The sequence below is a fragment of the Dysidea avara genome, chromosome 4 (assembly GCF_963678975.1).
Source record: "Dysidea avara chromosome 4, odDysAvar1.4, whole genome shotgun sequence".
Lineage (NCBI taxonomy): Eukaryota > Metazoa > Porifera > Demospongiae > Dictyoceratida > Dysideidae > Dysidea > Dysidea avara.
The window spans coordinates 16,120,555-16,136,148 of NC_089275.1; the positions used below are offsets into that span (position 1 = coordinate 16,120,555).

At 37.8% G+C, this 15,594-nt stretch overlaps 1 long non-coding RNA gene across 5 annotated transcripts; it reads right to left on the bottom strand.

The window, feature by feature from the left end:
* Positions 1–10,512: 10,512 nt before the first annotated feature.
* Positions 10,513–12,283, bottom strand: LOC136253312 (uncharacterized). 5 transcript variants are annotated; one of them, XR_010700070.1, is made up of 10 exons: positions 12,041–12,282; positions 11,849–11,892; positions 11,624–11,798; positions 11,530–11,569; positions 11,272–11,478; positions 11,081–11,221; positions 10,950–11,030; positions 10,811–10,898; positions 10,689–10,757; positions 10,513–10,637 (listed from the first exon to the last, which is right to left on the bottom strand). It is a non-coding gene; the product is annotated as an uncharacterized lncRNA (long non-coding RNA). The 5 variants fall into 5 exon arrangements; XR_010700073.1 differs by having other exon boundaries at positions 11,081–11,232; positions 11,849–12,283; XR_010700071.1 differs by having other exon boundaries at positions 11,534–11,569; positions 11,849–12,281.
* Positions 12,284–15,594: the final 3,311 nt, after the last annotated feature.

Consider the following 15,594-nt stretch of genomic DNA (forward strand, 5'->3'; position numbering starts at 1 on the left):
TGAGTGATTGGAGTGATCTGAGTGATTGGATTGATCTGAGTGATTGGAGTGATCTGAGTGAATGGAGTGATCTGAGTGATCTGAGTGATTGGAGTGATCTGAGTGATTCGAGTGATTTGAGTGATTGGAGTGATCTGAATGATTGGAGTGATCTGAGTGATCTGAGTGATTGGAGTGATCTGAGTGATTGGCGTGATCTGAGTGATTGGAGTGATCTGAGTGATTGGAGTGATGGGAGTGATCGGAGTGATTGGAGTGATCTGAGTGATCGGAGTGATTGGAGTGATCTGAGTGATTCGAGTGATCTGAGTGATCTGAGTGATCAGAGTGATTGGAGTGATCTGAGTGATCTGAGTAATTGGAGTGATCTGAGTGATTTGAGTGATCTGAGTGATTGGAGTGATCTGAGTGATTGGATTGATCTGAGTGATTGGAGTGATCTGAGTGAATGGAGTGATTGGAGTGTCTGAGTGATTGGAGTGCTCTGAGTGATTGGAGTGATCTGAGTGATTTGAGTGATCTGAGTGATTGGAGTGATCTGAGTGATTGGATTGATCTGAGTGATTGGAGTGATCTGAGTGAATGGAGTGATTGGAGTGTCTGAGTGATTGGAGTGATCTGAGTGATTGAAGTGATCAGAGTGATTCGAGTGATTCGAGTGATCTGAGTGATCTGAGTGATCTGAGTGATTGGAGTGATCTGAGTGATTCGAGTGATTGGAGTGATCTGAGTGATTCGAGTGATCTGAGTGATTGGAGTGATCTGAGTGATTGGAGTGATTGGAGTGATTGGAGTGATCTGAGTGATTGGAGTGATCTGAGTGATTGGAGTGATTGGAGTGATCTGAGTGATTGGAGTGATCTGAGTGATCGGAGTGATCTGAGTGATCTGAGTGATCGGAGTGATCTGAGTGATTGGAGTGATCTGAGTGATTGGAGTGATCAGAATGATTCGAGTGATTCGAGTGATTGGAGTGATCAGAGTGATTGGAGTGATTGGAGTGATTGGAGTGATCTGAGTGATTGGAGTGATTGGAGTGATCTGAGTGATCGGAGTGATCTGAGTGATTGGAGTGATCTGAGTGATCTGAGTGATCTGAGTGATTCGAGTGATTGGAGTGATTGGAGTGATCTGAGTGATTCAAGTGATTGGAGTGATCTGAGTGATTGGAGTGATCTGAGTGATTGGATTGATCTGAGTGATTGGAGTGATCTGAGTGAATGGAGTGATCTGAGTGATCTGAGTGATTGGAGTGATCTGAGTGATTCGAGTGATTTGAGTGATTGGAGTGATCTGAATGATTGGAGTGATCTGAGTGATCTGAGTGATTGGAGTGATCTGAGTGATTGGCGTGATCTGAGTGATTGGAGTGATCTGAGTGATTGGAGTGATGGGAGTGATCGGAGTGATTGGAGTGATCTGAGTGATCGGAGTGATTGGAGTGATCTGAGTGATTCGAGTGATCTGAGTGATCTGAGTGATCAGAGTGATTGGAGTGATCTGAGTGATCTGAGTAATTGGAGTGATCTGAGTGATTTGAGTGATCTGAGTGATTGGAGTGATCTGAGTGATTGGATTGATCTGAGTGATTGGAGTGATCTGAGTGAATGGAGTGATTGGAGTGTCTGAGTGATTGGAGTGCTCTGAGTGATTGGAGTGATCTGAGTGATTTGAGTGATCTGAGTGATTGGAGTGATCTGAGTGATTGGATTGATCTGAGTGATTGGAGTGATCTGAGTGAATGGAGTGATTGGAGTGTCTGAGTGATTGGAGTGATCTGAGTGATTGAAGTGATCAGAGTGATTCGAGTGATTCGAGTGATCTGAGTGATCTGAGTGATCTGAGTGATTGGAGTGATCTGAGTGATTCGAGTGATTGGAGTGATCTGAGTGATTCGAGTGATCTGAGTGATTGGAGTGATCTGAGTGATTGGAGTGATTGGAGTGATTGGAGTGATCTGAGTGATTGGAGTGATCTGAGTGATTGGAGTGATTGGAGTGATCTGAGTGATTGGAGTGATCTGAGTGATCGGAGTGATCTGAGTGATCGGAGTGATCTGAGTGATTGGAGTGATCTGAGTGATTGGAGTGATCAGAATGATTCGAGTGATTCGAGTGATTGGAGTGATCAGAGTGATTGGAGTGATTGGAGTGATTGGAGTGATCTGAGTGATTGGAGTGATTGGAGTGATCTGAGTAATCGGAGTGATCTGAGTGATTGGAGTGATCTGAGTGATCTGAGTGATCTGAGTGATTCGAGTGATTGGAGTGATTGGAGTGATCTGAGTGATTCAAGTGATTGGAGTGATCTGAGTGATTGGAGTGATCTGAGTGATTGGAGTGATTGGAGTGATCTGAGTGATTGGAGTGATCGGAGTGATCGGAGTGATCTGAGTGATCTGAGTGATTGGAGTGATCTGAGTGATTGGAGTGATCTGAGTGATTCGAGTGATTCGAGTGATTCGAGTGATCAGAGTGATTGGAGTGATCTGAATGATTGGAGTAATCTGAGTGATTCGAGTGATTGGAGTGATTGGAGTGATCTGAGTGATTCGAGTGATTGGAGTGATCTGAGTGATCGGAGTGATCTGAGTGATTGGAGTGATCTGAGTGATTGGAGTGATTGGAGTGATCAGAGTGATTCGAGTGATTCGAGTGATCTGAGTGATCTGAGTGATTGGAGTGATCTGAGTGATTGGAGTGATCTGAGTGATTCGAGTGATTGGAGTGATCTGAGTGATTAGAGTGATTGGAGTGATCTGAGTGATTGGAGTGATCGGAGTGATTGGAGTGATCTGAGTGATTGGAGTGATCTGAGTGATCGGAGTGATCTGAGTGATCTGAGTCATTGGAGTGATCTGAGTGATTGGAGTGATCTGAGTGATTGGAGTGATTGGAGTGATCTGAGTGATTGGAGTGATCTTAGTGATTTTGTGATCTGAGTGATTGGAGTGATCTGAGTGATTGGATTGATCTGAGTGATTGGAGTGATCTGAGTGAATGGAGTGATTGGAGTGTCTGAGTGATTGGAGTGATCTGAGTGATTGGAGTGATCTGAGTGATTCGAGTGATTTGAGTGATTGGAGTGATCTGAGTGATTGGAGTGATCTGAGTGATCTGAGTGATCTGAGTGATTGGCGTGATCTTAGTGATTGGAGTGATCTGAGTGATGGGAGTGATGGGAGTGATCGGAGTGATTGGAGTGATCTGAGTGATCGGAGTGATTGGAGTGATCTGAGTGATTCGAGTGATTGGAGTGATCTGAGTGATTCGAGTGATCTGAGTGATCTGAGTGATCAGAGTGATTGGAGTGATCTGAGTGATTGGAGTGATCTGAGTGATTGGAGTGATTGGAGTGATCTGAGTGATTGGAGTGATCTGAGTGATTTGAGTGATCTGAGTGATTGGAGTGATCTGAGTGATTGGATTGATCTGAGTGATTGGAGTGATCTGAGTGAATGGAGTGATTGGAGTGTCTGAGTGATTGGAGTGATCTGAGTGATTGAAGTGATCTGAGTGATTCGAGTGATTTGAGTGATTGGAGTGATCTGAGTGATCTGAGTGATTGGAGTGATCTGAGTGATTGGAGTGATCTGAGTGATTGGAGTGATCTGAGTGATTGGAGTGATCTGAGTGATTGGAGTGATGGGAGTGATCGGAGTGATTGGAGTGATCTGAGTGATCGGAGTGATTGGAGTGATCTGAGTGATTCGAGTGATCTGAGTGATCTGAGTGATTGGAGTGATCTGAGTGATTGGAGTGATTTGAGTGATTGGAGTGATTTGAGTGATTGGAGTGATCTGAGTGATTGGAGTGATCTAAGTGATTGGAGTGATCTGAGTGATTGGAGTGATCGGAGCTCAGATCACTCCAATCACTCAGATCACTCCAATCACTCAGATCACTCAGATCACTCCAATCACTCAGATCACTCCAATCACTCCAATCACTCAGATCACTCCAATCACTCAGATCACTCCAATCACTCAGATCACTCAGATCACTCCAATCACTCAGATCACTCCAATCACTCAGATCACTCCAATCACTCAGATTACTCCGATCACTCAGATCACTCCAATCACTCCAATCACTCAGATCACTCCAATCACTCCAATCACTCGAATCACTCAGATCACTCCAATCACTCAGATCACTCAGATCACTCGAATCACTCGAATCACTCGAATCACTCTGATCACTCCAATCACTCAGATCACTCAGATCACTCAGATCACTCCAATCACTCCAATCACTCAGATCACCCGAATCACTCAGATCACTCCAATCACTCAGATCACTCCAACAAGTTAACTGCCTAACTGTGTAATGCTACTGCAAATGTGCATCATTTAGAGTACAGTAGTATACAGTAATATCCTAACTCCGTGTTATGGAAACTTCCTCTCCCTAATGGTATGTCCGATAGCAGGAGATCCTCAGGAACTCATTAAATAGAAACAAGCAAAACTATCCACTCTAGAACAACTATCTAAGCTAAAATACTTTCTAAGACACTTCAATACACAATGACTACAAAACTACAAGTTCTTTGTGCTATGGTAATTTTGCTTTTTTCATTGTATAATAATTTTTATATGCAAAACTCGTACAAATATTTTTATAATTATAAGATCAAACTACTCTAATAAAGCAGTCATTCACATTAATCAAAGCAAATTACGGTACTTGCTTATACCAGCTGTTCACACAAGTGACTGCCCAAATTTATTAGAGTAATGCTGTACAAAAGTTTAAGACTAACAGAGTTAAGAAAGGTTAGCTAAAGTAGATTACTCCAGGGTACATTTTTGAGGAGTGTTTTGTCTCTAATAAATTGGGGCAGTTACTCATGTGTGACAGTTGGTATTGCAGAAAGAACTTTCCATTATGTAACGATTGTGTATGGAAATGTATTAGAAAGTAGTATTAGAAAGTAGTTTAGCTTAGTTAGTTTGTTCTAGAGTTGATAGTTTTGTGTGTATTCTATTGAGGCATATATCCTGCCATCACAATGTTTTCAGCAGAGTTGCTATGAAGTGAGGAGTGTGAAAATGCTATAGAGTGCATAAATAAGTAAGAAACTAATTTTCGGTTATTCCAATGTTCCGTTATTCCGGGTTTTACTGCTTCTAAAATATTGCTATACCATTTTAAAAAGTTGTATTCGGAGACCAACAGAACATCCCAGAAATGTAAATGTATGGTGGAAATTATTCTAAGAAATAACAGATAATTCTATTCTTTCATGATTGGGCTGTAAACTGTATTGATTTTTATCATGCAGTTATGTACTTGTTTACTTTATCAAAAATTCCCTTATGCAGTATCATTAACCGGGCCTGCGAAAACAGGACGTGTGGGCACAAACTACATACACCCTGTCATTCTACAGGTCATATCTCAGTCCTGGAACAGAATATTTGTATTCTGTTACTTGCATCATAAAGCCAATTAAATTTTTACTACATGCTCAAAATTGCTTTGCCATAGCATAATGGTACAAAAAGTTATGAGTGATGAACGTTTGAAAAAGTAGGCAAAATCATGTACCCACATGCCCTATTTTCGCAGGCCCAGTCACTTTTAATTTTTAATGTAAATAGAATTATACTTACATGTTGTTATATGTACCTAGGAGTAACACACTGGAGGAGAGCGACATGTGACAATATTTCTAAATTGTGCAATTATAGAGCTATATATTTATACCTGACAAACTGTATTTATGTATGCTTCAAGATTATCATTTTATGAGATGTACAGTACATGTATAGTTTTAATGACAAATACTGCACCAGTTTTATTAACACCTCAAAACTTTTACTTAATATTATGGTATACACTGGATTTTCAATTAGAGAGCACTAATCTATTGTTAAGGGTTTAAGCTCCATGTATGTTAGCATGCATTGTGCTGGTTAAGTGTGGTGATGGTGACAGTGCTTCAAAGGCATGATGTTCAAATTATGGCAGTACATGTGTTACAAGTGCTTTAGACTTCATAATCATAACTAATAGCATACACTGTAAAGTGACCACTCTACATTTTTCATATAAGGGTTTATTTTCATTAAAATAGTTATAGTTAGAAAATCTGTTATATGGCTTACAATTAAATAAAGAAGAGAAAGGTTGATACCTTGTTTCTAGACTTTTCGATAGCTTTTGACAAGCTCCCCGATGTAGATTTGTTCCTCAAATTAGTCAACTATGGATTGAGCCTGGCCCACAAATACTAAATTGACTTCCTTTGTGGAAGAACACAGTCAGCAATGCTTGAAGGTCGTAGTGGTGCGGATTCAGGTTATTATCAGGTATCCCACAAGGCCCTGTTTTAACTAGGAACCCACCGATTATGCTCATAATTTTACCTATTATGCTATGCTGCACTGCTCAAATATTTACCTAATATGCTTAAATTTATGCTCAATACTTACCTATTATGCTCAAATTATGCCCAATTATTTATGCCTCAGTTCTCATGCTCTGCTAATAATTTCCAGTTTATGGATAAATAACAAGTGGCTGAAGCACAAACTTACTTGTCAAAATGCATATCACAGAAAAGATCGATATACTCTAATAGAACAGTCAGCTATGTGATTGTTCTATTAGAGTTACTGACTGTTCTATTAGAGTATATCGATCTTTCCATGATAGCTATTTTGATAAGCAAGAATTCATACTATTATACAAATACTCTGCCTATTATGCTAGCATTGTGCTCAATGCTTTCAGGCACCTATTATGCCCATAATTATGCCAGCATAATCGGCGGGTCCCTAGTTTTAACCCTTTTGTTATTTCCTGCTATACATATACGTACCATCAACAATCAAAGTCAAGCTATATACGCAGATGACATACTACAATTCCTATAGATAAAGTTCATCTAGCATACAGGAAGATTTAAATGCACACACTTATTTAGTGGCAAAATTACTGGATAATTTCAAATTCAACCCATCTAAATGGGTTTATTCAAGATGTTAAACAGGCATTCCCTTTCAACTACCAATTATTGCATTGGCCAGCACCAAATTCTGCAGCAGACATCACATGCAACATACTGACCATTGATGAGTATTTATAATGGACCAATCATGTTGACAGAATAGTAGCAAAAGCAAACACAACTACTCAGTGACTTTCTCAAAAGAAATCTCAGTCCTTGTACCCCGACATGTACAGTTACTATTGTCCGGCTGATAATACTTGTACAGCTTTGAGCCTGTATACACCAGTAAATTTACTGTATATTTAAGATAAAAGGTCTGGTAGACTGGTACCAATTGTAAAGATAGATAATATTTTATTGTAGCTATGTATCTACATCAAGTACATAGCACCCATGTGTAAGCACAGCCACAAACTAGTGTGAAGTAGTAGTATCACAATTTCAATTTTACTGCTCACTGACAGTTCTCTCAACATCTAATATGTGACCAGCTGAACAAAGACTTGACCAGTTTGCAATTTTCCTTTATGACATCTCTGTTTTCTCAAGAGAAACACCAATGGTCTGTTAAACTTTCAACCTTATCTGGTGAACACTCTTGAAAGTATAGCAGGAACAGCAAAGCAATTGATTATACAATGTACAGTGACTACAGAAACTAAATTGTAGGTGCACATGTAATTGATCATACCTGTAAGTCACAAGTGCTATAGTCTATTGAGTTAATTAGATTTGTTTCATTGTGTCCACGATAAATAGGGATGTGCTGATTTTTCCAGCAAAATTTTTGGAAAATATGTTGGTAAAAGCAAAATGCAAAATGCTGGAGAAATAGGTGGAAAATTGAAAAATGGACAGCAAGGAATGGCAACTTGGCACATTTTGTATGAAAAAATCGAGATACTCTAATAGAACAGTCAGGCATAGTATTAGGACAAAAGATGCTCATAGGAAATGGTGACTAGAGATCGAGATACTCTAATACAGCAGTCACTATGTATGACATACTCTAATAGAACAGTCACACATGCTTGTAAACTTGAGATACTGCAATTAATTTTTACTGATGCTAAGCAAAATAGAAAAATTTCGAGCAAAATACTGAGTAAAATAGGTAAGAAATAAAAGAATTGCTGGAAAGAAAAGTAGGTGGAAAAAAAAGCAAAATAGGTTCATCCCTAACCATAAACTGGGAATCGATCAAGGCACTGCATAGAAATGGTGCAACATGTGAGTGGCACATAATTGCGGTCTGAATTTTTGATCACTGCTCAAAAGTGTAATAGGCAATTTCCAAAGCATAATTGGCTCAAGCCTACTGAAAATCTAAGTGGACTTACAACAGTAACATAAATTCTTGCAGGTCCTTATTGGGATAGTAATCGACAACCAAACAAACAAAAAATGTATCAGTTGATAATTTCAAGTCTATTAGCAATGCGTTCAATTTTTAATGTGTATGTATTTGGATCAGTAGTACATGTACATTGTAAAATAGGTGATGGAATACATTTCTGTTGATGATATTTTTATGTATCATCCTTTTAGGGTACAACTGGTGAAATTTAATTTCACTCTTAATACCTTTTATCAAAAAGGCATCGTTGAATGTGACAGTGCAATACATGCTGTGTATCATGTTAATATTACTATGAAGAACAAACTTCAGCGTGGTCATGTTGAAGTTGGCCTAAAAATATATCCTAAGCTGGAGAGATACTGTAAGAGCACTCTAAGAAGAGGCACCATTCTGGATGTCTTTGTTTTAGTTTTTGCAATAATCATTTCAAAACTTTATATTTTGAGTGTTTTAAAACTGACAAGGTTATTGAAGGTACGTACACCATATAAGTGCTTGTTTGTTTGTAAATTGATGTGCATGGCTATACAGTACATGTGAAAAGATACCTTTACCATACATTTTACATGCCAGCAAACAAAATGATGTAATACTCTACTCCCTATACTGATTAACTTCCTCTTAGTAGTACTAGCTCTTAATATCAAAATGCAGCCAGTTGCACTCATGGAAAATTCAGGCAATAATAAAAAGTTATACATTAAAATGGTTCAAATTTTGTGTATGAAAATGATACCTTTTCGTAAATCTGGTCACATAATATGAATTGGCAACCACACCATTCATGGAAGATTTCTATGAAATGAAAATTACATACATTAATGTATATATACTTTATGGCAATGTATGTATGTAGCATATTAGTTGCATCTTCAGAAGCTCTTTTAAAACTGTAGTTTGTACGTATATCAAAGTTTGTGTTTGTTAGTGCTTATTCTAAACTTTTTATTTAACTATTGTCAAAGACAAAAGGGACTTATTGTACATAAAAATCAGTCATATTTATTATTGTGCATGAAGCAGTTAGAATCCATGCAAAAACAGCAAAGGTGTATATAAAAGGTGTAGCCTTCAAAAGCCTGAATGAAAAGTTAAGGTAGGCCATGCATGAAATGGCTGCAATGATTGTGATCTAATATTGTGCATTATTAAAATGTATTATTTTTAACATTATTGTAACCATTTCATGCATATATGGCTACCATCTTTGATTTCACAACTTTTCCACCCAGGCTTTTGAAGGCTGCACCCTTTTCATACAGCTTGGATGTTTTTTGAGTGGGTTTCACTTCTTATTTGTGACTGAATTTTGGAAAATCACCCATATGGGCACATTTGACACTTAAAATATTTAATGATCAAATAACAAGCTTTATAGTGCAAATCTACTTGTTAATGATTGTAAGCTTTCTCAATACCTTGAATTACTAGAAAATTCTAGAAATATTTTTATAGCTCTGCTCTGCTCATAATAGTAACCCACTAAACATGAAAATTCTAATTATTTCACGCGCGCCCATAAGGGTGATTTTCCAAAATTCGGTCACATTTGTATTTTAAATACTCCAATGCAAAATTCAATCATTCGTTAATAGCTAATTGTACATTATGTTCCCCCTTGTAAATCCCTCCCCCTTGTAATTTTCTTCCCCCTGGGCATAATCAGTAAACACCGCCTACATGGTAATAATAAATAAATAAATAAAATTAACCTGTATGGTATTGAGGATTAATTGAATCATCATTTCTTATTATCCACAAATACAATGATCATGACTGGCTGAGCAAAAACCGGCCATTTTTACACATTCCTTGAATTGCATTTCTGTAATCTATAGTGACAAAAGAGTGGACAGCCAATTGAGCCAAAGTTTCAGCCTTTTGTGATGAATGATCTTGGAGTTATAGCAGTTCACTGTGAAAAAAGCTCAGAATAATAAGGTATATAACAGTCTTATTATGTTAGTATTGGAATGAAATAGTACAGCATATATTATTAGATTAGGACTTTACTATAACAAGCTTATTGAATACATTTAAGACAGTCATATATTAGAGATTAAATCACTAGTATACTGCGGTGTATTATCAGACTATACTAAGCCTATTTCAACCATATATTGGCTAGTATACTACTGTACTTTTTTACTTTCCTATAATCTGTGGCTACCTTAATTAAATGATTTCTATAATTATATTTGTAATGAATTTAATTCTGTAAATATGTTAAAACCACAATAGGTACAGCTAGTAAATCAATGTCTCCTTGGCCATGGCAGTATCAAATCAATTTCGTCGTTTATCAGTCTTTATCCAACTGCAGTAGGTAAGGCAGTAAATACAATTCACAAGTTCCATTACAAATTACCTGTATTATCATCACTATGTAGAACTCTGTGACAATCTGTTAGTCGTCTGGTAGAACTGTCCCACAGCTCTAATACAAAGATGGTAAATATAATGTGTATTCTGGATAATCGTTGCACTTACAGTTTGTAACAATAAGAATCTCATAAAACCACGACCTTGTCTGGAAACCTAGTATTACCATGTAGAATGGTGGCTAGGTCCCACAACTCTATTAAAGATGGTATATATAATGCGTATACTGAACAACCATTATACTTACAGTTTGTAACAATCTTTTAAAACTGAGACCGACAATCCATGTACATCTAAGACAAGTCTGATAAGACCAGGTCTCACAACCCTAAATGGAGGCAAACATAATTCATATTCTGGATTATTTGGTGCACTTACAGGTGTTATCAGTGAGTCTAACCAGACATAAAACAGCCACTTAGTATGTGACTTTGTTGGGCTAACGTGTTACGTAAGCTCACAAGAAGCATCTGATACACTGATAACCAAGTCCAAGAATCTTGTAATCACTAAGTACAACTGAAACAAGACTAAATATAATATAATTTGTATACTCTCAGTGAACTTACTTTTGTTAGCAATACGAGCATGGTCAGTGAAATAAGGACAAACAAGACAGAACAGGTTCTTGAAAGCACTCAACTCATTTACAGTGCCAGACAAGGTAGCAGCCGTCAGCTGTTGATAAAAAGTAGTGAAAAACATGAAGAAATGAGACCGGTTCCCAGAAGAAATGAGACCGGTTCCCAGAAGAAATGAGACCAGTTTCCACAAACCTAAACGAAGGTAAATATAAATTGTATACTGGACACTCTCAGTGTACTTACTTACAGATGTTAGCAATAAGAATCACCAAGTCTGTAATTCCTACCCCATTGAAAAGAAAATGAATAAAAACACAATCAGGCTTAATGCACTTACAGCTGTAAGTAATTAGATGACATTGAACAACTCCGTGAAAAAAGAACAAAACTGTCCACATATGGTCACTACCAGATTCTTTAAAGGAAGCAGCTGCCATTGAAGGAAACTAACACTGCAGATATTGTACACTGACAGCCTGTAGAACTAAGAGGTTCGACAAGAAACTGTACCTCTGAAGAGATAATATACAAAATCGTAAGAGCAGACCATGCATACTCTTACCGTTGATAGCTGATGAACTGTGTCCACTCGTCATCCGCCATAAGCTGAGATATAACAGGATATAAAACATGTAATACGTACACAGCAACACCAAAGTTGAATCATTTGCAGGCCATTGTCATACAATACACAATAAACAATTTAATACGGCTAAACCTATCGTACAAGCTATCATTTTAGTCTAATACTTACTCATCTAGAGCTGTTTTTGATTGCTGCCATCTAAGGACTCGATTGTCCACTTGGCCGCGCCACTTCACCACTACAGCCAGCATGCAGGGATGTACAGTTGTGGTCCATAACTATCATCGTGGCTCATTGGACGATGGCGCCGATCGCGTACACTCTCTCCGCGAGATACACCGTCGTATCACTCACATTTACAACCTCTGATACAACAATAGCGACAAAAATGGCGACTTAATTGCATCAGTAATACGCATGCGCTCCCCTTCAATTTTAAAAACAAGCATTACTACGAACTTTTGCAGCTGTGCTAACTGTGCAAGAAACTCTAGATTTGTATGGCTCTTAGATTGAATAATTAATTTTACTGGTATTATATGCTTTGCCATATGAAAATGTGTGTGTATGAAATTATCACAACAAACTGAAGCTATAGCTATAGTTAGCTGGCTATAGTGATTAACAGAAGTGTAGCTACTTATTGTAAAATCATCATGACTTTGTTTGGTACAGTAAAAAAACCTTAAGTCACATGAGATGGTGAAGCTAAAAATGAGACAATAATGAGATCTGACGGTGAAGCTAAAAAGTTATCACATTTAGTTAAGTAAACAAAGCCATACAAAGAATGTGTATTAAACTAAAGTATAATCTGTTTCCCATAATATAAGATGGGGTTTATACTAAAGTATAAGATAGTTAGTGTAATGCAAGGCTATACTGAGATTATTTGTATAGTTTAAGCCATTAGATATACCATATTATATTCCTCTTTTTTCACAGTGGTTGACAGTTGGAACAGTGATATACTCGATTTGTACAGCAACAACAGGCAATATTGAGTAGGCTGTAGGACCAGGTGTCCTACAGACCTTCAGCACTTGTGCTGTAAAGCATTAAACAAATAAAATAAATAAAAATAAAACTACAGCGATATATTTGTGGCTGAACTTTCTATAGGGTGATTTGTTTCTTGCTGAACTGTCTATAAGATCAACTGCTTGCAGCTGAACTCTCTACAGGGTGATTGTTTCTGTTGATCTCTCTACAGTGAGATTTGTTTACAGTTGAACTCTCTACATGGTGATTTTTTTGTAGCTGAACTCTCTACAGGATGGTTTCTTTGTAGCTGGTCTCTACAAGGTGACTTGTTTCTAGCTGATCTCTCTACAAGGTGACTTCTCCTACTATGGGGTGACTTGTATCTATAGCTGAACTATTTACAGGACGATCTGTTTGTAGCTGAAATCTCTACAGGGTTATTTGTTTGTAGCTGAATTCTCTACAGGATGACTTATTTCTAGCTGATCTCTCTATAGGGTAACTTGTTCTAGCCGAACTCTCTACAGAGTGGGTTCTTTGTAGGTGACTTCTTCTAGCTGATCTCTCTATAGGGTGACCTGATCTCTCTGCAGGGTGACTTTTATCTTGCTGAACTCTCTACAGGGTGATTTATTTGTATCAAAACTATGCAGGATGATTTTTTTATACCTGAACTTTCTACAGGGTGATTTGTTTGTAGCTGAACTCTCTACAGGGTGACCTGATCTCTCTACAGTTTGTAACTGATATCTTCTACAGGTAGGATTTGTTTGTAAGTGAACTCTCTACAAGATGATTTGTTTGTAGCTGATTTTCTACAGGGTAATTTGTTTGTAGCTTAACTTTCTACAAGGTGATTTGTTTGTAGCTGAACTCTCTACAGGGTGATTTGTTTCTAGCTGATCTCTCTACAGGGTGATTTTTTTTGTAGCTGAACTCTCTGCAGGGTGATTTGTTTGTAGCTGAACTCTCTGCAGGGTGATTTGGTTGTTAGCTGATCTCTCTACAGTGGGTGATTGTGTTTGTAACTGAAACCTCTACAGTTGATTTGTTTGTAGCTGAAGTCTCTACAAGGTGTTTTGTTTGTAGTTGATCTCTCTACAGGGTAATTTGTTTGTAGTTGATCTCTCTACAGGGTGATTTGCTTGTAATTGAATGATTTGCTTTCTTCCGACCCTGTCAAAGCCACGAGTGGGAAATTGGTGCCATTGAATGGCCATGGCTTTGTGATAATGATTGTGTAGTGAGCTGGGACTTCACAGAGAGCTTGCCAATGTGTTCTCAGTCAATTTGGAGTGATTTGAGGGCCATGGAGGGCCATGGAGAGCCCAAACTTGGCCTCTGGATTCCAATCGTCTTCTTGCTTCATTTTATACCCTATATTAAACCCACCCACCGCCCCCACCCTCCCACCGCTATTACTACCACCTGTGATATTATTACCCGCTCGAGAAAAGCTGCCCAAAACAGGGCTAATTTTGGGTATCAGAAATGTATACACCCACTCAGTGATAGCTAGTAAATAGATGCATACTTGGTGCAAATTGTGTTTGGACAGCTGTAGGCACTGGGAAGTTATTACACAATGATTACTTAAAATCGCCATATCTCCTAACGAAGCTTTGTGCGTCGAAGCCGGGTTTGTCAAATTCAGTCACATATGTTATAGCTATACCAATGGTCTGTTGGCAACATGTGCCAGCCATGGCAGCGCGCTATCAAAATGATTCGGGTGACATTAGAAAGAACAATGAAGGAGCTTTGTTTTATGGTGTAGATTGCTGTAAAGATCTTGAGGAATAAAATCTGCTATTTTTATTTTTGCTTTTTAAACTTGTGAAGTATATAGTACAAGTGGAAATTGAATTCTACGTATCTTTTGTTTATGCATTCTTGTTGAGGGTTATGCACATGTGGTACACAGCATTTTAAAGAATTGCTTTGATTAGCTGACATTTTAAAATTATTTTGTTTGACAGCTCCCAATTGCTTTTTTGATATATAGTCAATTATTGACAACTCCTTAGCTACATCATTTGATTAATGCCTTAACTTTTAGTTTTATTGCCTTGATTGTCCATTAATTTATTAATTAACTGATTAATTGGCTAGTTTTACAGTGTTACTAGGTATCATGGAGGTTTGTAGACCTAAACGTTTCCACAGATTGCTACAAAAAATTTTTTTATTCAATGAAATTTTTACTGAATGACTAAATGGATGGACGGATGGACCGACTTACTAATACCTTCAGACAAGTGTAACTCAATAATGACTAAAGCTATGGGTTTAATTTATTTTACTGTTCAATGTCGCTTCAGCCCGTTAGGTGCCTTTTGACATACTGCAGTACATATAATGCATGCACCATGTGCTTACCTTTGTCCTCCTTTGTGTTTGATTTCTTTTTCTGACAGTCCAAGGTGTCAATTTGCGATAGCACATGATGATTATCCTACATTTGTAAATGGGAATTGTCCACATTTTCTGTAGTGACTGGATTGATTGCAATGGACTGAACATAGCTGAAAGTGGCCACTTCACTTCGATTCAGTAATTTGATAGTTGGGGCGTGCGTTCAGATAAAAACATTAAGCCTGGTGCCATTGTTTCTTTTGATGTGGTATGTGTGGGCTCACCAGTCATAATCATGTTACAAAAAAGTACAAAAATTAGGAATTTTAAGTTTGATTAGGGATCACAGAGAAAAAATGTAGGGAAACAAGGGTGGTCACCTA